Source organism: Myotis brandtii, unplaced genomic scaffold, assembly GCF_000412655.1.
Source record: "Myotis brandtii unplaced genomic scaffold, ASM41265v1 scaffold535, whole genome shotgun sequence".
Classification (NCBI taxonomy): domain Eukaryota; kingdom Metazoa; phylum Chordata; class Mammalia; order Chiroptera; family Vespertilionidae; genus Myotis; species Myotis brandtii.
Genome location: NW_005369964.1, coordinates 242,272 through 262,940, shown reverse-complemented (window position 1 = coordinate 262,940; position 20,669 = coordinate 242,272). Strand labels below are relative to the sequence as shown.

At 54.5% G+C, this 20,669-nt stretch overlaps 1 protein-coding gene across 1 annotated transcript in view; it reads left to right on the top strand.

Moving 5' to 3' along the window:
- The window catches only part of ITPK1 (inositol-tetrakisphosphate 1-kinase), a 136,387-nt gene that overhangs the window by 51,038 nt on the left and 64,680 nt on the right, over positions 1–20,669 (top strand). The gene's annotated exons all lie outside the window — the stretch shown is intronic.

Here is a 20,669-nt window from a genome sequence, read left to right as displayed (position 1 = left end):
ACGGTGATGCAGGGGTCTAAGGCTCTGGAAGAGAGGCCCTACTCTGAGGTGCTATGGAAGGTTCTGGAACAGGCTGGTGGTGTGAAGGAGAGCTGAGTCTGGCCTTGGCGAACTGTTGAAGACTGGATTCCATTCTAGCTTTACTACATCTGGTTGGTCCCCCTTTCCTCCATTCTACTCTTTTTTAATTTTTTGTTAATCCTCACCTGAGGATATTTTTTCCATTGATTTTTAGAGAGTGGAAGAGAGGGAGAGGGAGAAAGAAACATTGATTGATTGCCTCCTGCATGTGTCCTGACCAACACCAGGGATTGAACCTGGAACCCAGATATGTGCCCTTGACTGGGAATCGAACCCATGACCTTTCAGTGCACGGGCTGGCGCTCTAACCACTGAGCACTCTGCTCTTTAATGCTCCCACAATCCCTTGCTGCTCCTAGTGTAGTCTGGGAACAAGCAACGACTGCACCTGGGGGCACCTGTGGGAAATGCACACACTCCCCCAGACCTGCTGGGTCGGAGTCTGCAGTTCAAAACGAAGGCGGGTGCCTTCTCGCCTGTGCCCGCCACACGCCCTCAGATGACGTGGAGTACCCATGAGCTCCGGCACCCTCAGGACAGAGCCCAGAGGCCTTGGTGTGGTGATTCTTTGTTCCCTCCACCACCCTGTCCTGGGATCTTTATCACTCAGTCTCCCTTATTCCCCTCTGCCTTGCCAGCAGTGGGCATCACCCCACAACCCTGTCTAATATAGCCTGTCCGTCCCCCGCCCCCGTCTTGCACATGCCAGACTCAGCTTGCACTGCCCACCCCAGCCTTCTCTCTCTGGGGAAATATAGTCATCTCAGAAGAGGCAGCTCCCGAGACATCTCCTCCTCGAAGCCCTCTTTGCTTTCCCTGACTGGGTCAGGTCCACTTCATCAGAGTTCCCTTGTGGCCCAAAGGCCTCACCTACCTCAGCCCCACGGGGCTGCTTGACCCACTGCACTAGCTCTCTCCACTGACTGTGAGCTCACTGGGTCTCTGACTGTCCTGCCTTCTCTTGGGGCCTTGACCTGCCACCAGCACTCCGAATGCCACTCCAGCCAGCCAGTCTTCACAGGGCCAAGACTAGAGGCTGGACTTTCCCGGGAGCCTGGACTCTCCATCCCGCGGAAGGGACATTGTTTGGTAGGCATGGCAGGAATTGCCAGGAACTCAGTCTCCAGTTGAGGCCTGATTGGCAGCTGGGCTAGGGACTGGGCGAGGGCGTGGCCTCCGGCTTTGGGAAGGCACCTGTGGAGGAAGGGACAGGAGGGGACAGCCGAGAGGTGTCCTGAGCTCCTGTGTGCAGGTGAGAATGCAGACGCTCACTTGGCCTGCAGGTGTTCATTGAGTATCTTCTGTGGGAATTCTACCCTCAGAGCGTCCACATCTATAAGGGCGAGAGATAGCAAACAGGTGAATATATGAAGTGAAGTAGATGGTGGAGGGGACAGGGAGGAAAATACAGCAGGGTGATTGATGGGGCTGGGGTTTTGGAACATCTCATGGTTAAGACTGAGCATGCTGCCCTTTAACCCCAGTTCTCCCCACAAGAGAAAGGAGTGCTCATGTCCACAAAAGACAGGCATGATGTCAAAGCAGCAGTATTCACAATAGCTGCAAAGCGAAAACAGCCTAGATGTCCATCAGCGCTAGACGGACACATACGTTATGTTGCAGTCACATGATGGGATCCTGTACAGCACTGAGAACGAACAGACCCAGAAGAGCACTCAACGTCCCTCCCATGAACGTGAAGTTCCTGAACAGGCAGGACTGCTCGGGACCGAAGGCAGGCGCTGGGTACCTCTGGGGAGGTGCTGGGTGGGGATGTGACGCGCCTGCTGGGGTCCTGCAGCCTTCTCTTCTCAGTCTTGCTCTTGGGTGTTAGTTTGTGATGTTCATCAAGTTGCTCACTTAGGATGCGTGCTTTTTCTCTTGTTATATGTTACACTCCAATAAAAGGCTTATAAAATAAAAGGGAAAGAAAGCCGCGGGAGGCGGAGGGTGTGCTGTGTACCCTCGGGTTCTCTCTAGAACATTGGTGCTCAAGCAGCAGTGCCCATGGGGACAGGGAGTCCCCGCTGGGGTGAGGCTCCCCTTGTCATGGGTGGTCCAGGCTCCACCAGGGATGTCCTCCGTGCTCCTCACGGGATCCTGGTGGGAGAAGCAGGCTGCTCTCGATGCTGGCATCTGTAATAAGAGACCTTCAGTGGAAGCTAAGTCTGCTGTGTTTGGCCTTCTAGAAAGGCAGTAATAAAATCAGTGTAAATACAGCTAATGTTTGGGAGCGGTTTAAAAGCACTTGAAAAGATCCCTCAGATAAACCCCAAGACAGTGCTATGAGCTGTTGGGATGATGAATTATTCTGCCTTTTATTTTATTTTATTTTTTTTTTTAAATATATATTTTATTGATTTTTTACAGAGAAGAAGGGAGAGGGATAGAGAGTTAGAAACATCGATGGGAGAGATCGATCAGCTGCCTCCTGCACGCCCCCTACTGGGGATGTGCCCGCAACCAAGGTACATGCCCTTGACCGGAATCGAACCTGGGACCCTTCAGTCCGCAGGCCAACGCTCTATCCACTGAGCCAAACCGGTTCGGCTATTCTGCCTTTTAGATGTGGAAACTTTAGGGGCACAGAGCTCTTAATTGGCAGGGCTGGGATTTGAACCCAGGGTGCGTTCTGCTCTCTCAACCCTCCACCCCCATGGCAACCCCCAGGCAGAGATTGTGGCTCCTCCCAGGCAAGCTCTGGCCCGTGCTCTAGGAGTGGAATGTGCTGCATTTTCTCATAACAGACTTGCTCTTGAAATGGGTGGTAGTTCCTGACATCCTATTCACTTTTCAGATTGAAAGACATCCCCATCTGTGCTTCCCCGGTCCCCACGCTGAGGCACAGGGTGCTTTTCCAAGCTCATTGGCTGGGCTCTGGCCAGAGGGGCTCCATGAGGAACCCAGGCGGTATTGGGGGGTGTGTATCTTTTTCTTTTTCTTGTTGGTGGGTTGCTGACCCCCACACACAGCAGACTCCCCTCAACTATAGCAACAATGTGTATCTGTTTTTTATTTGGGGGATCTTGTTAGATTCCATTTCAAGCAAGACATCAGAGGTTAGAGAATGTTTGAAAACCACTGGTGTGGGGGCAGAGCCTGGGCCCTGGAGCCTGGGCTGCTCCCCCCGGCCCCCGGGCCTGGGTCATTGAGGTACGGTGTGTGCAGAGTCCTGGTGAGCTCTGGGGAGCAGGGCGGCCCTGGGGAGCGAGTCCCGCTGTCCTTGGCTTGGCTGATTCATTGCCTGTTCATCAGGCATTGGCTGTGTGTCCTCGGTGGGGAGACACTATCTGGCTTCGGTTAACTTTGAATCTCTTTCAGCACTTTCTGGGCTCTGTTGTTAAAGAGCCTAAGAGCATGTTAATCTGCACAGGTGCCTCTGCAGGTCTCATTTCTGCTGACTGGTCAGCATCACTCACTTCCTCCCAAGTCCTGGAGGGCGTGCCACCTACTGGACACTGCCCGTCATGGCGGGCTCTGCAGCAGGTCCCCGTGGCTCCCTTTGTCTCTAACTGTCCCCATCTGACCCCATCTTTCAAGAATTAGGCTTGCTGAACCTCTTGCCTCCAGGACATTATTTGGCACGTTTCTGAGTGGGTGAATGAATGGGGGAATGTGACTCATGCGAGGAGGGGCCCAGGAGCCAGGTAGGACCTCGAAGTGTAGGTGATGTGCTTTCAAAGGCCAGCTCCAGGGACCCCCACTTGCAACCCCTGACCTCTGCTGTCGTCCTTTGTTTCTTTCTCTTGCGCGTGATTGGGCTGAGGTTGCTCCTTGGGGCTCTCGGAGAACCACGTGGAATGCATGGAGCTCAAAAGCAAGGGGCAGCCCAGCCCAGGACAGGGGCGCCCCGAGTGGGAGGGGAAGTACCTGCCTCCTCCCCTCTCTGCACGAGGTAGCTGAGATAAGAGGGGCCGCATCCTGCCTATTTGAGGCTCTTGGAAGACAAGACTTTACAAATGGAAACTCAGTTCTGGTTTTACAGACTGTCAGCCCAGATGTGAGAATGAGCGTGACTACTAGGCTTTCTTTTGCCGGCCGGGCAACCCATCCCTCCCTGTGTGAACTCGTGCAGGCCCTCTGAGCATCGCTCCCGTTTAAGGCAGTGAGTGAGAAGCTCTCTCCTGCCCCTGCCCTTGGTTTGCCCAGCAAGGCTGTTCCTCACTCGGTCTTTGCAGCTGGTGGAACAGAGCAGGGGGAGCACTTCCCAGCAGGAGGGTTGTCTGCCCCCTCCCACCCCAAGCAGGCCTCCAGCGTTTGGGAAGCACCATGTTCTGTGCCTTGACTCACCAGCCTCCTTTTCAAACTGCTCTGCCCGTGATTTCTTGGATCAGAATGAAGATACTGCCCATCTTCAGCCAGCCAACCGGCTCGGCTGCCTCTGTCCCTCCAACCCCACATCTCATCTGTTTCCGGGTCCTATTGACTCTCCCTGTGGAAGAGGCCCTAACAGTTCCCACCTGCATCTTTTTGTCATCAGTCCCCTGTCCTCCCTCACCTAGTATTGCCGGTCCTCTGGCTGGCATCCCTGCCTCGTGCCCCACGCCCTCCTTGTGGAGTGGTCTTTCACCAGCATTACCTGAGTCACTCCCCTGCTTTAACCTTCCCTGCTTTCCGTGTCTTTAGGGGAATGTCTGGTTTACCACGCTCATCCCAGTTTTGTCCTGCCACCCTGGCCACCTTGCCCCGTCCCTCCCCGAGTCAGACACCAGCAACTCCCAGCTGCCCCATCTCCGTGCCTCTGCACACACCCTTTGTGACCCACCCTGGCACTCCTGCTTTCAGCCTCAGACACTGGTCGGGTGTGACTTCCTGGGGGAAGCACTCTCACGCCCCCTTCGCCCCTCCTCTCGAGGAGACCCTCCCTCCTCGGTGCTATGCCGGGCTCCTGGCTCCCGGGATTCTCTGCCGTCTCAGTGACCGTTCTCCCTCACCGTTACCTCTGAGGTCCTGAGGGCCGTCCTCTCAGTACCTAGCAAAGGACCTGGCGCACGAGAGGCCCTTGACAAATGATTCGTCCATATTTGTTGACTTTACCCTAAAGGTCAGCTTATAAGTCTCAGAAGTGTGTTTTATTCGGACTTTTAAGGGGCACATGGGCTCCATATCTGGGAAGGTGGCCTTCTCAGTGTACCTTCACTCCATCTTCCGGGCAGACCCCCTGTGGCTCTGGGTGGCATTGGTGACTGGCCCAGGCCCGTCATGAAAACACGGTTCCCTTTGCCAGAGACTTGCCCCCAAGGCTCCCTGTGGCCACGGCACCCATGTTGAGCAGTTCTGATCAGTAGTATGTCAGGAAGCAGGTTTCCTCTGTTACTAAGGGTAGCTGTTTGCCTCGTCCTCTTTCCTGCCTTCCAGATACGCTTGGGGACGAGGTACCTGGACCTGTGGCCGCTGTATTTTGACCATGAGGTGACGGGCATAGAAGAATAAAAACTTGGCAAGAGCCTGGGTTCTTGCCTACTCCAAGCTGTTGAAACACCGTAGGGACCCACCTCTGCACCCTTTCTGTCTCTGTGATTTAAGCATTTTCTTTTCAGTCAGCATTTCTTACAATCAAACACATCTTTGCTGCTGTTCTGAGCCTGGCTGAACTGTTTTTATTAAAGATCTGGTTCACCTTTGGGACCCGGACTGGCCATCATTGAATCAAAGCTTTGAAGGCTGAAGGCATGTGCCCGAGAGGCTTGTGCCAGTGCGTTGAGTGTTGTGGTTGGTATTGAAAGTTGACTTGCCCAAGGGGACGGCTGTTGGGGATCATGTTCATGTGGACATATGTTTTGTTAAAATTACAAATTGTACCTTGTGTATGATAAAACCTAAGGGCTGCTCAGGTCGTAAGCAACAGGTTTTCAACATGAGAAAAAGGACGCAGGAAACATGAAGAAGTAGAACTTGTGAGCAGGTCAGTCTGAAAAAGTCCAGAGGTAGGTGTGATAGTGTCAGGCCGCCAAGCTCTCAGCTTTTTCTCTTCAGAGACTTCCTCACTTTTCAGGCTCCTTGCCTAGGTGGTGTTGGGCTGGCTTTGCCAAGTCACGGGGGAATGGTGGCCCACACCACCAGCCCACCAGCCCAGCAACCTCACAGGAAGCAGGTGAGACTCTGTTTGCCCCGAGGCCTGCCCAGCAGCAGTCCCAGGCTGGTGTCTGGTGGTTCTCATTGGTCTGGCCTGGGTTACATTCCTGTTACGTTAGTTTCTAGGCCACCACAACAAAGTAAAACAACAGAAACTTATTCCCGGTTCTGGTGGCTAGAAGCTGGAAATCAAGGCAGGGCCATGCTCCCTCTGATCCTTCTGGCTCCGGGTGGCCCCAGGTGTCCCTGGACTGCGGCCGCATCCCTCCATTCTCGGCCTGCATGTTCACATCGCCACCCTCTTCCTCTGTGTCTGTCTTTGTATGGCGTTTCTTCTCTTTTAAGAGCACCAGCCATCCTTTAATGACCTTACATCTCAGCTTGATTACAAATCAGGCCACATTCGCAGGTAGGGGGTTAGGACTTTAGCCTGTCTTACTGGGGGTCACAATTCAACCCATAACACCTATTCCTACACCAGTCACTTAGGTTTGGATGATATGATGTTCTGATTGGCCAGGCCTGAGTCACATGCCCACCCAGAAAGTGAGTAGGGAGTCATCCCTCTGGGATTAATTATGTGTCTTAAAAGTGCAGACCTTGGGTTCTAACCGGTTTGGCTCAGTGGATAGAGCGTTGGCCTGCGGACTCAAGGGTCCCGGGTTTGATTCCGGTCAAGGGCATGTACCTTGGTTGCGGGCACATCCCTAGTGGGGAGTGTGCAGGAGGCAGCTGATCGATGTTTCTCTCTCATCAATGTTTCTAACTCTCTATCCCTCTCTGTAAAAAATCAATAAAATATATATATTTTTAAAAAAGTGCAGCCTTGGATGCAAAGCTGGCAAATACTGGTAATGATGGTTACCAGCAGCCTCACTCACTGCGAGGCCCCGACTCTTCGGTTTATGATTCTTCCCAGCTCAGCGCCCCCTTCCCCACTCATTCTTCGGTGCTGGGGAAGGGCAGTTGGTTCAGTGGTAGGTGGATGGAGAGAGAAAGGCAGCCACAGCACAGAGGCCTTTGTGATTGACCTGCTCGCTGCTCACCCTGGGCCGAGGCTGACAATGGACTTGACGCCAGGAGGTACATACCGCCCTTGCCCGTTTAAGCTTCAGGTGGTTCCATTGACAAGAGCTACTGATGTGGGGACGCAGCCTGGGCAGGTTATTTAGTAACCGAGCTTGGATGATAATGAGCGATCTGTTTACGGCTTGCTCCTTGGAGAGTCTCAGCTGCTGTGGGAGGAGTAATAATTGTCATGGTGGCAGGAAGCTCGTTGGTCTTTTCAGTCCTTAGAGAAATGGAAAAATACCAATTCTCTGATTCTGCCCCTTGCTTCCAGGTGACCACTCATTTGGAGATTGTTTTGTTTGCACTGTTCCCCTCCCCACCCCACTCCAGTCCATTGTGCCGTCCCTCCCACCCTGGCCCTTCCCCGTGGGTCCTGAAGCCCAGAGCCTGGGCGCCTCTGAGCACGAATCGGCCCAGCGGCTCACCATTTCCTGTGTGCTGGCCTTATCTCTGTCGCGGCCGGGACATGGTTCAGGGTTTTCTTCTATCTAGAGCACATGGGGGACACGTGGGACAGGAGGTTTCAGCCACAGACCCAGGACAGATCACGGGGCCCTGGGTTAGCGCTAGTTCTCTGAGCCTCGGTTTCCTCCGCTACAAAATAGAAAGTGGAACGAGCCCGGGACCTGCATGATGGTGTGGCTTCCCTGTACATGACTTCCTGTAAGCAAGTGTGTGTGTGTGTCTGAGACCCTGAGCACAGCCCACAACAATGTCTTAAGTTGAGCTTACGTGGGCCTGAGAGGTGAGATCAAGATGCTCTGAGAGTTGAGATGGAGGAGTGTGGCTGTGCTTCAAACCACACACAGAGCATTTGCAGAAGAAAAGAGCTTGGTGGGGGGTGGGAGGGAGGGTAGGGCTCTGTGTGTGCCCAGGGAGGGCCTGGGGCCAGTTTCCAGGACCAGGAGTGAACCAGCTCCACCAGAGTAGCAGCTGCACTGCGAGGCATGGCCAGTGAGTGTGGACAGCAAGCTGGAGACAGTGTGTCCTTGCTTAGGAGCAATGGGGAGCCATTGAAGGTTTTCTCTGGGTGAGGAGAGCACCCGCCTTTAGGAAAGGTACTCTGGCAGTTCTGGTTCAGGGTGGACTGGGTTTCGCCCAGGCTAGAGACTGGACTTGGAAATTAGCTCTGAAGCAGTAAAAAGTCTGAGTTAGAGAGTTTCAAGTAGTAAAAATACAGTTTGATTTTCATTACTGGTTCTTGTTTATCACTTCTTTGATTTGGATGTAAACCAAGGTTTCTAATTGGCTTCTTTTTAAAAAAAGAAAAATTTTTTTTTTATTGATTTCAGAGATGAAGAGAGAAACATCAATGATGAGAGAGAATCTTTGATCACCTGCCTCCTGCATGCCCCACACTGGGCATGGAACCCTCAACTTGGGCATGTGCCCTGCCTGGGATTCAAACTGTGGCCTCTTGGTTCATAGGTGATGCTCAACCACTGAGCCACGCTGGCTGGGCTCTAACTGGCTTCTAAGTGCTGTAATATCTCTTAAGGAGGCAAGTAGGCACACGGTCTCCTTCCCTCTGAACTTCCCCCACTGAAGAGCCGTGGTGCTGGGGGAGGCAAGTGCACTGTAGGCCCGAGCTCTGCAGCAGTGCTCTTTGGGGTCATCAGAGGAGCTGAATCAAAAGGCTGCACTGACCTGCAGCCTGCAGTGTCCCGGCCGGCCAGGCGGTGCACGGGCAGCGCAGGCTGGAGTTGCGTGGGAGGCTGCCGGTTTTCCCAGGAAGGTCGCTGGCCTCTCTGCTTATTTCTGAGAAGTGAGGCTTGAGGGTTTGATTTGATCTGGAAAAGCTGTACTTGTAGAACTTGAGATGCAGGTTTTCATTTCAGGCTGAAAGGGCTGAAGTCAGGGTTCTGGTCTTTAGGGTACATCTTACAGGGTTGGGGTCTTCAATGCCCCTTCTCCCTCCCCGCGCGCTCCCTCCACCCCCCGCTCCAGAGCCAGACTAGTCCTGGCCCTGGAGCATGCCGTGGTCCCTGGTTGGTCACAGTGTCATTGGATTTTCTTGCTGCTTCCTCCTAACCAACCTGGGTGCTTGAGGAGGCCCCTCCAACTGGGCCTGTACGTGGAGACCACACCCCTCTCTCCAGCCCACAGTGCTATGACCACGCCTCCAGGGTCTGAGGCTCCCCAGAGTCGGGGGTGGTCAGCATTGGTCAGTTATCGCCTGTGAATCAACCCCAGGCTCTCGTGTGGACGGCTCTCAGTCCTTTATCTGGAGGGCCCGGCGATGGGTCATCCAGGCCTGAGTGTCCGTCTGCCGTCGCCTCATACCCAGCACTCAGCAGGGCCTCGGCTCGGCGGGTGCGGAAAGGGGTCAATCAGCACCGGCCTAGGTGTGGGCTGAGCTTTGTCCTGGACTTAGTAATTACCAGCGAGACTTCCGTCATGTTCCCCACTTCCTTGTGGCTGGGCCTCAGCTGCCCGCTCTGTGCAGAAGGGCGTGGGCCAGATGTTGTGATTGGACAGTATCTGGCCTGCAGTGCCTTGCTTGGCCCACACAGGACTTTTACACTCTTTCCTTTGAGTTAGCTGCCATATTTAAACCAGTTGCCCACAGTTCCCGCCATTCCTGCTGCCACACACCAGCCTCCTCCATGCTTACATTTCCTCTGTGGGCATTTATTCTGCACTTCTCTTTTTGTCCCCCCACCCCCACCACCCACCGGAATTCCTCTGCAGCCACTGCAGTCTCTGGTCTCCTGGGTGACAGGCAGGCAGAAGAGAAGAGAGGCCGGAGGCTGGTCATACACAGGCTGGATTCCAGAATGACAAGAGGAGTTAAGAGTTCTGGGGAAGGCCCTGGCTGGTTTGGCTCAGTGGATAGAGCGTTGGCCTGCGGAATCCAGGTTCGATTCCGGTCAAGGACATGTACCCAGTGGGGGGTGTGCGGGAGGCAGCTGATCAATGTTTCTCTCTCATTCCCTCTCCCTTCCTCTCTGTAAAAAATCAATAGAATATATTTTTTTAAAAAAAGAGTTCTGGGGAAGGGGAAAGGGGGGGATGGTGCCCGAAAAGTAGACTTTGAGGCTGTGAATGTCCCAAGGACAAAGTCGAAACCAGAGTTGCAGAAAGGTGTGGGTGGGCTGTCAGGTGGCCGGGGGCGCGTGGTGTGGGCAGGGCTGGGGCAGCTCCCTGTGGGGCCCTGGGCAGGACGCCAGGCCTGCTGCTGACAGGTCAAGAAGAGATTGTGGCTTGAGCATGACCTCTAGAACCCCGATGTGCTCCAGTAACAAGTACCTGGTTACAACACCTCCAGCCTTGGTAATCGAGTCTGGCTTTAATCGGGCCTTAGATAAGAATTTGCTTCCTCCCAGCCAGGCCCAGGCTGGCCGAGGCCCGGTGCACATTCCTGACAGGCGAACTTTGTTCCTGCAGGCGGGTAGGCTGGGTGGGGTGAGGCTGCCCTGCTAGTGTGGACCCAGCATGGCATTTCCCCACATGACGGGGTCGCATGGAATTTCCTGTTGGTAATAGCCCCGAAGGAAATAATGGTTAGTGGGTTGACCCATGCCTGTGCTATTGCAATGACCCCAGAGAGCAGGCGGGCTTTTGCAATTTCTATCCCCATTTATCCTTTGCTTTCCTCCTTTTACTCCTGCCTTCAGACATCCGCCTGGCTGGCCTTTTCACCTGCCTCCCCCAGGGAACCCTTACTCTCTTCTCCACACACAGAGGTGCATTTGAGTCCTGGCCTCCTTCAGCTGTGTGACTGCCGGCAGGTCGTTTTCCTGCTCTGAGCCCCGGCTTTACATCTGTGGCCATGAGCCCACCTGTGGCCAGCCTGGGGCCATATTTTGTGGCAATGCTAAGAAATTTCTAGGACTTTGTCCTCAAGGTGTGAGCCTTGGTGGGCAGCCTGGTTTTCTTATCCTGGCAGTAGCTGGGCAAAAAAGGATTTGGACTTCAAGTCAATATCGGCATAGGTTTTGAAACTTCAATCTTCTTTTCTTTGTCTGTGGCTTCTCTCCCTTTCTCTGGCCATTAGCATGTCCCTCTGTTCCTGAGCCCCAACCCAGCATCCTGAAGCCAGAGCCTGGGTCACCCACAAGCCCCCATTCCCCCAGAAATGCAGACAGAGCACAGGCCGAGTTTCAGAACTTTTCTCCAAGTGAGAAGAGAGCCCAGCTCAGCCCTGGTCCTGGTCCCAGCCTGTCTGTGGTAAGAGGGTTTGATCAACACCCTCAAAACAGGTGAGACCACAGCCTCAAGCCAGTGCTTTCGTGAGTTGGCTACATGTAAGGGGGTTTCAGAGAGGAATTGAGCAAGAACTCGGTCACAGGTTTTTGGAAATAGTTATTGAACATTTTATTTTCTGGCAGCACCAGGAAATTAGGTTTTCCACTAAATGCGTTTTTAGGTAGTTGTTTGGAACTTTCCTCTTTGTCTTCAGAAAAATAACTTTTCAGGTTTAAACAGATCCTACTTTTTTTTCCCTTTTATTTTTTTTATTGAATTTATTGAGTTGACATTGGTTAATAATACTACATAGGTTTCAAATGTACAGTTCTACAATATATCACCTGTATACGGTATTGTGTTTTTACCACCCAAAGTCGAGTCTCCTTCTGTCACCATTTATCCCCCCTCTTCTTTCCTTTCTTTTTAAAAATTTTTATTTTCTAATATGTTTTTTATTTCAGAGAGAGGAAGGCAGAGGGAGAGAAAGAAAGAAACATCGATGTGAGAGAGAAACATTGATTTTCTGCTTCCTCCACTCCCCCTACTGGGGATCGAGCCTGCAACCCAGGCATGTGCCCTGGCCAGGAATCGAACCAGTGACATCCTGGTGCATGGAATGGCGCTCAACCAGCTGAGCCACACCAGTGGGCTTCTTTCCCCTTTAAAAAAGAGTATATAGGATGCAATTTAATGCCTTTTTTATGTTATTGTACAATTAGAAACAATCAAATGTTAAATGGTAGGGAGTTGGTTAAATGAATTATGCTTTATTGATCTTTCAATGACAGTGGCTTAGAAGAATCTACAGTGCAATAGGAAAATGTTCATTATAGCATATTTAATGAAAAAGTAGGATCCACACCTGTTTAGTATGATTCCAATTTTGGGAAAAATAAATCAACATTGGAGGTTATGTCCAGCAACATATTATTGGCTCTCTGCGATCCGGGAAGAGTTTAAGCATCTCTCACAATGAATGAGCAGGTGTTAGTCTGATCAGGGTTTTTTAAAGCCTCATTACTTTATAACCACATCTGGTGTCTTTCCAGCCTGCCTGGTTGTCACTGTCTCCACTGTGGGACACTAGGCCTGAGCTCCTGGTGAGCAGAGGCAACCCGTGTCCCACTCGGCGTTCACAGGGCGTCAAGTGGAATCTTGCTGTGTCTTCACTGCACCGTCTGGAAGCCGGGTTTTTGTCCCAGCCTCGCAGTCTTCAGTCGGATGTTCTTGAGTCCAGGCCCGGCTCCCCTTGGTGAAGGGGAGCCCGCAGCTGACTGTGCAGTTCAGGCTGCTCAGACCTGGGGGCAGACCTGGAGGTCGATGGAAGCCTGGCTGGCCTTCACCTGTGGTAGCCACTTCATTCCAACAGTGAGACCGGTCCTTCACGTTTCTGGACCTATCTAACAATCCTTATTAAAGTTTGAAATTTTGTTAGAAGTTAGTGTGAATTTGACCCATGGCCATGTCTGACCCATGGCCAGGCAGAACCCCCTCCCCTCCCTTGGCAAAGCAGGCGGCTGGGATCTGACCTCCTCCGTGAGGACGTGAGGACGTGAGGATGTGCTCTCCTTCCTGGTGACCATGGGAGGGGCCCAGAAGGGGCTTTGTCCTGGGGTCAGAGGAGTGTCAGGGAGGCTTGCTCAGGTCAGGGGGTTCCTGTGTGGCTCCCCAGGGATTGGGGTTGCCCCCGCTGGCCATGCCCCTGAATAGGAGTTCACCCAGGGAGCAGGGAACAGCCCTCAGGCCAGCCTTGTCTCAGAACAGCCCTGACAAGTGGGTCAGTGTCCGAGAAGAAAGGAGCACTGTCGAGTGGGTGGGGGTGGGGGTGCGGGGGACAGCAGGGTCCTCGCTGCAGGGAGGCTCTTCTGTGGTCCACCCAGCTCTCCAGCGGCCACAGGGCACTGTGTCGGGGCTGCACCCCCTCCAGGTGGGTCCTTATTCTTCCTTCATGGACACCTTTCCTGTGGCAGCTGCCAGTCTCTTCAGACCCCTCCTCCCTCTGTTTCTGCGAGATTTTTCTTAGCATTTCCCACGTCCTACCCCCCTCCCCACCCCCCTGCCTGGGTATTGAGATGAGTGGGAGAGGAGGCAGCGCGTGGTTTTGGTCGTGATCCCGGAGCTGAGAGAATAGGGTCAGTGTTCCCGCGCGCTGGGTCTGTGCCTCGGAAAGTAATTATCGCAGCTAGATTGGGAGACCCCCATCCCTGGCCTGGGGGCTGAAACCAGTGAGTCCTACTCCTCCCCTCCCCGAGGGTGGGGGTTCAGAGAGCTGCCGAGACTTGTGGGGAGCAGTGGGGAGCTGCTACTAGCAAGCAGAACGAGACCCTGGAGGACCCCATGGTCCATGGGTCTCCGCTAATGCTCAGAGGGAGCCACACTCATTCATTGTTGGAGATGTCAGAACGTGAAATCAACTGTGTATATCGAGGGGCTTAAGTCACAGTTCTGCTTGTTCTCTCAGTGCCTTTGGTTTTATCTTAAACCTCAACAAGACATTTGCAATGTTTCTCATGCTGACACAGAGGCTGACCATCATGGCCTTGACCGCGTGTCCTTTGACCATTTCAGCCCCCTATACCCCTGCGGGCCTCAGGAGAGCGCCCAGTAGGACAGGGACAGCATTCATCTGGCTGTCCTCTCTCCCTGGCCCTCCAGGTTGCCAGGCTCCTTGGGGAGGGGGCAGGGTTCGCTGACCACACAATGGACACTTGTTGCCAAGCCCATGTGTCTTGGGGAAGAGTCGCCTTGATGAACACCCTCCCGCCTGTTCCCATCCTCGCTGAGGATGCGCCTTAGGAATAAGAGAAGCACACATTACTCATCGGAGTGCTCAAGTCAGGCTGGGGAGGGGGCCACCTGGCAACACACATACCCCTCCTGCCAAGTCTTGTCTGGACTGTCCAGGCCCACGGTCCAAAGCCTGGGCCTCAGACCTTTATGGAACCCTGGTCAAGCCACACGCAGAGTCCTGGCTTTCAGGCCCCAGGCCGACCCGGGTGGGTTGAATCCTGGCTCTGCTCTCCCCTGGTGCTGAAATGTGGGCAGGTGCTGCCAGGGCACCAGTCCATGGTCAGCAGTGTGATTGCCGTCCTGGATGGCACAGCAGTGCCCTGTAGACCACTGCTTCCCACTGGTCAATGGGGGACCAGCCATGCGGGTTTTTGCTGCCCTGAATCACCCCCCTTCCAGTAGTCCTGCTCTTCAAACCTTGTTTCCAAGGTAACCCTGCCTCTTAGGCCATCTGCTGACCTCCCACCTCCCCCTGGACTCAAGAGGCAGAATCTCCGTAGTGTGTGGTCTGCGAGGTTCATTGGGGACGTCCTGGTAAATGTTTGCAGACAGCACACCACCGTCTTCACGGCCCAGCTCACCAGCCACTGCGTCGAGTCGACTTCCTGACCCAGACCTTCTGGGCCATTCTGTTCTCCTTGCCTCATTCCACGTGACTGTCTGCCTGCAGAGGGCCTCCCCTTCGCCCTGGGGGAGGGGGGCTTAGGTACACACGAGGCTTGGTTTCTGTGCCTTGAATGAATGACTGTGAAGTGGGGTGACCAGGATCCCAGAGATCATCATCAGCAGAGTCGAGGTGTTCGTTTGAAAGGGGATGATGAGCAGGAGGACAAGGCACTATTGTCCTGGGAGACAGCAAGGCCCCGTGGAGAGAGGGAGGACCCAGGAGAGGTGCACTCGCCAGGGGCTGGCTTGTAGGCAGTGGGTGCCCGGAGTGCGAGCCGTCAATGCTGCTTGGAGGGGGGTGGGGAGGAGAAGGCTGCCACGGTGCTGTCAGGCTGGAGAGGTGAGGGGAACCGTGGGAGGGAGGGACATCGAGGTGGAGGGAACCCCTCAGGCCTGGGCCCAAGGGGAAGGTGTGCAGGCGTGGGCCCCAGTTCCTCTCTGCCCTCACTGAGTTCACCTTTGAGTTCTTACCTCCGTTTCTGACTGGACCCAGCCACAGACGTTCGCCGAGTCCCCACCTCACACAGGTTCAAGGTCTCGGGTACCCAGGTGACGAGGACACTCCCTGCCTTCTGACGGGGAAGCACAGCAGACAGATCCTCCCAGCCCACGCCAGTCAGAGCTGTGGCAGAGCCCACCCCCATTTCAGTTCCTGTGGGAGGTTCTAGAAACACCAATGAGTAGAGGCGGAACTGGGCAGAGGACTGGAGTCACCTTCGGAGGAGACCTGTAGGGTCCCCAGAGGGAAGGAGTTTTCTGGGTTAGAAGCAAGGAGGGCCTCTCCATTCCAGTAAACCCAGTGGCTTGCCTTTGGTTGGGGTGGGCTTTCCAGTCTTCCCCTCCTGCAGAGAGGGAGGGGTGGTTGCCATAGGAACCACTCGTTATTGCAAGTGCCTGTGTGAGGGGAAACTACCTCCTAAATCAGCCAGCCTTTGGGGACTGTGCTGGGGCAGGATGCTGAGGGGGCCCCTGGAGGAAGGTGTTGGCTCTGGTTAGGGAGAACGTGAGCCTGCCTTCGGGCTCTCTTCTCCCCATTCCCGGCTTTGGAGCACCCCCACCTACACCCCTGATGGGATTCTGTCCTGTGTGTGTAACCCTCCCATCCTTGGCCCCTGCCACTCTTGCTGTATATCTGCTGCTTCCCTCACCTCCGCCATTACTGCCCTGGTTCTAGAACTTTCTGTTTACACCCTCCGGTGCCCTGGTCCCATCCTGTTACACACACTGAGCCATTCTCCCACCACAAACCCACCCTGGCTCCCGAGGCCCCTGGGGCCGCTATGCCCCTCTCCCAGCGTTTCCTCCGCCACTCTCCCGTCCTGGCAGGCTCCCGCCTCTGGTCTGACTCAGCCTCTTCACATGTGGACCCCTGCCCTGCCCCCAGTGGTCACTGCTTCCTGATTACTGGTTGGTTTCTCTCTCTGTCCAGCCCTGGTTCTTATGCCTGGGCCCAGCACCGAGCCTGGCCCCAAGGAGGTGCTGGGGATGTTCGATGGGGCAGAGTAAGGTTGGCCACTGCCATGGGACATTATCAAGGTTCCTGCTGAGATGACAGAAGGTAGCTAGGCAAGGTCGCCCTGCCAGCTGACACAATGGCTGCTGCTTAAAGATTTTGTAAAATTGACTTTTAGAGAGAGGGAAAGGGGGGGAGGGAGGGAGGGAGGGAGAGAGAGAGAGAGAGAGAGAGCTGACACAATGGCTGCTGCTTAAAGATTTTGTAAAATTGACTTTTAGAGAGAGGGAAAGGGAGGGAGGGAGGGAGGGAGGGAGAGAGAGAGAGAGAGAGAGAGAGAGAGAAACGTTGATGCCGAAACAACATCTATCGGCTGCCTCCTGCACACCCCCCATTGGGATGGAGCCCGCAACCTGGGAATCGAACTGGTAACCCCTCGGTGCTCAGGACGATGCTCCAACCAACTGAGCCACACAGTCAGGACATGACTGCTTCTTTGAGTTCCTCTGAGGTGCGAGTGCTAAGGACAGTGAGTTTAAACTTGACGTCACCCACTTCAGGAAACCTTCCTTGACCTGGTCCTCTTCACCGACAGGATGGCAGTGATACACGAATTAAGCTTAGTCACAGGCCCCAGAAGAATTGGAGGCAGCACATTTGAATCTGCTGATGTAATTTGTAGACCCTGGGAAAAACCCACGCCTGGTTTCACTCCGCCGCCCGCTTTCGGATGCAGCGCCTCTCACGCGCCAGGCGGTGCTTTCACGGATCTGCTTTCACTCTGAGTCTCTTGGGCGTCTCTGTGTCGAGACTTCTCAGCAGCTTCTGAGCAGCTGCTGCCCTAGTGTCAGGAAACCGACCAGGGTTAGCAGAAGGCCCAGGGCCCTCCTGACCCCCCAAGAGAGGGGCTGGCTTCACAGGGTACATGAGCTATCTTGCCATTGTCACCCGCTGACCTGGCTTAAACGCTGAGCTTAAAGGCAGCTGCTCGGAGGCGTGGGGTGCATTACAGTCCACAGAATACAGTCCCCCGTCACAAGTCTCAGCAGCTGGCCAAGGGCACCATGTGCTACTCCAGGATGCCGCTCACCCAACGATATCCAGGGCATCAGGCTCCCCTTCCTGGTGGCGAGCACGTGATAGCTGGGACTTCCTCCTAACGGCAGGCAAAAGTGGGTCACACCTTTTCTCGGGCCACCTGTGCTGATTCTGTCAAGTCTCCGAATGTCTGTGACCTGGCATTATTCTCTGGGTTTCTCCCAGTCGAGGTGGGAAGGGTTTCAGCGTCCACGTCTAACGCTGTTGTCATTCTCCAGTGTGTACGTGAGCGCCTTGGAGCACCCGAGAAGCCCTGCCCTGAACACGCCTATTTCACCTGACTCAGTCCAGTGCCTTCCAAGGGATTTTGAGTCCTTCTTTTTCCCGGAATGTGTTTGATGTTGTAAAGAATTCCTTCATTAACTCTGTATCAAATGCCCGTTTGGAAACTGCCCGGAGGAATGCTGTCTTTGGACTGGAAAGAAATGAATATAGAAAGAGTATTCTTTGGGGCTTAACCATTAATCTCTGCAGGCTTAGGAGACATTTGACTCACAAGTTTCCTTTCCTTATTGTTAAAGAGGCGGCACAGAGAGCGTGTATTTTTGGCGTGGAGAATTCTCAGCACTTGTGTCCTGGGCTGCCAGTTGCCTGTCTGGGAGCAGCATGGATAAAGGAAACATTGAGATGTGTTTTCCGTTGTCAGCAGAAGAAAACATCCTAGGCCAGGAGCTGGGGTGGAGCAGGGGAGAAGGAAGCTGGTTTGAGACGTGACGTGGGCGTCCCTGCAGCGGGTGGGCTCTGTTCTCATGCCAGGAGCTCTCGGCGCCAGACCCGGGGGCCTCAGAGGGGTCTGTAGTCCTCGTTGAAAATTAGACCGACCCCCAGGTTACAGACAAGAAAAATGATGGCCTCGCATCACAGGGCGCCAATGCCAGGCCCCTGACCCAGGGTCTCCTACTCTTCAAAGCACTGTCCATTGACGTTCTTACCTGAGCCCCCTGTTCTGTAAGCCATAAAAATGACAACTGCTGGGTGCTAAGTGCTCCAGCAGGGACGAGGCAGGGTGCTGACGCCACACATGTGTTAGCTTCCAGAGTGGTCTCTTCAAAGGGAAGGGCAGCGTCACTCCTGCCGAGCCCTCCAGGGCTGGGAACCTCCCAACTTCGGATGCGGCCCTTGGAGGCTCTGTACAACCTGCCCATCCCCATGTCCCCCTCGCGCAAACGAGACCCACTAAATGCAGCCTCTGCTCGGGGCCCCTCACTGGCATTTCTCCTTCCCGGGACGGTTGGTCGCGGTCCTCCAGGTCTCTGCTCAGGCGCTGCTTCCTTAGGGAGGCGTTGCGTTAGTTCCCTGGTCTGCATGACATTCCCACAGACCGGAACTTCTGCAGAAGTCTTTGGCTGGGAGCCTCTCCGGTGGGTCCTGTGGAGTCCTCCCACTCAGAGCCCAGCATAGGTGTTTCAGGCCTGGGATCCTGGGGGGTCCGGTCTAGGCCTGGGGGTGGGTGAGGGCAGTTTGTGAAGACAGTGAGGTGGTGGCTGTGGGGGAAGGAGCAGCAAGAGTTTGGTGAGAAATCGCTTGGGCCTGCCCCTTACTGGCAGTGACTTTGGCCGAGTTACCTAATCTGCCTTCATTTTCTTAATGGAGAACGAGAGTAACATTTACTTGGGAGGTCGTTGTGTAAATGCTCAATAAATACTGGGTGAGTGAAGGGGCGAGTGGGTGGGCGGATGTATGTCTGTGTCTCCAGCTTTGGGGAATGAATTCAGTGCATGTTTGCTGGTTCCTGGCACAGCTGGGCACCGTGCCAGGCCTCGCATGGGTCACAGGGAGGAACAGGGCAGGATCGCCGACCTCAGTGAGGGTGCCCAGCCAAGGAGAACTCTCTTCTGCAACTCCCCAGGGGAGTGAGCATCGGACCGGGGACCCGGGTGCGCAGAAAAGTCCCGTCTGAACCCGAGCAGCCGTTACTAGTAGCATTGGAGGTGAGGGTCCAGCAAGAACTGTGACAGGAAGGGAGAGCGGGTGCCCTGCTCCTTGAACGACTGCGGGAGGGCCTGCTGCGGGCCTGGCGGGGCTGAGGCTTTACCAACATCTCGTCAGATGCTGGAGGCAGGTGTCTGTGGCTCCATTTTACAGATGAGGAAACAGAGGCTCAGGGATTGGAGGCCACCGACTGAAGGCCCAGGCTCTGTCCACAGCTCTGTCTTCCTCCATCTGTTCCCAGTGCTGGAGGCCTGGCATTGGGCAGAGAGTTTCCTGGCTGGTGTGTTCCTCAGCACAGGCTAAGCTAAGCCACAGTAACCAACAGCCTCATACCTCACAGTCTTATCACAGTGAAGCTTTATTTCTGTTCCTGTCACTTTCTGATGGAGTCTGGTGGCCTCTCCAGCTTACTGTCTGTACCACCACCTCCCACACCTCCCTATTTGTTTGTTTTTATGCCTCACCAGAAGGTATGCTTCCACTGATTTTAGGAGAGGGCGGGGGGGAGATAAACATCTTATCAGTTGCCTCCCACATACCCCTACGTGGGATTCAGCCCGCAACCTGGGTATGTGCCCTGACTGGAATGGAACCTGAGACCTTTCCGTGCATGGGTTGATGCCCCAACCAACTGAGCCACACCGGTCATGGCCCCCCCATTTTGCCTCCTAGAAGGACATTATGAGGATTAGGTGAAATAAGGTATGTATTGTGCCCAGCACGGCGCCTGGGGACTTCCTCCACATCTTGGCTGTCCTGGTGGAGGTGACTGTTAGGATCATACTGGCACGGAGCCAAACAGGGCAGGCGAGGCTCACAGTGACGCTAGAGAAATCATGCTCCATAGGAAGAAAACCCAAACTGCTGACGTCTGTGCAGCATGCGTGGCTCCGTTCACGTGGGACCTGGTGCCTGTCCCCTGGCTGCATGCTGGTGATGACTGTAGGAAGGATGTGTCATCGCCCTCACTCTGCAGGTGAGGAAACAGGCTTAGGGAGGTGAGGGGAGTGCCCTCCCGGGGGCTGGGGACTGCTCTGCCCTTTGCACCGTTCTGCCCGGGAGGGGGTGCTGTTCCTGGGGTGGCTCGGGAAGAGAGGCATTGGCCCAGGGAGAGGGGATGGCTGAGGGCAGGACTCGGAAGCCTCCTCGGGCCTGGGGACAGGACGTTAATGCGCACAGGACAGCCAGCCTGCGTTCTGTGGCCTTGACTCTCCTCCACGTGGGTCTAGATCTGCCGGTCGTTTCCATGTTCCTTTCCTTCTCATTTTTTCCGAGCCTGTGATTTGTCTTTTCCCCTGAGGACAGGACCAGA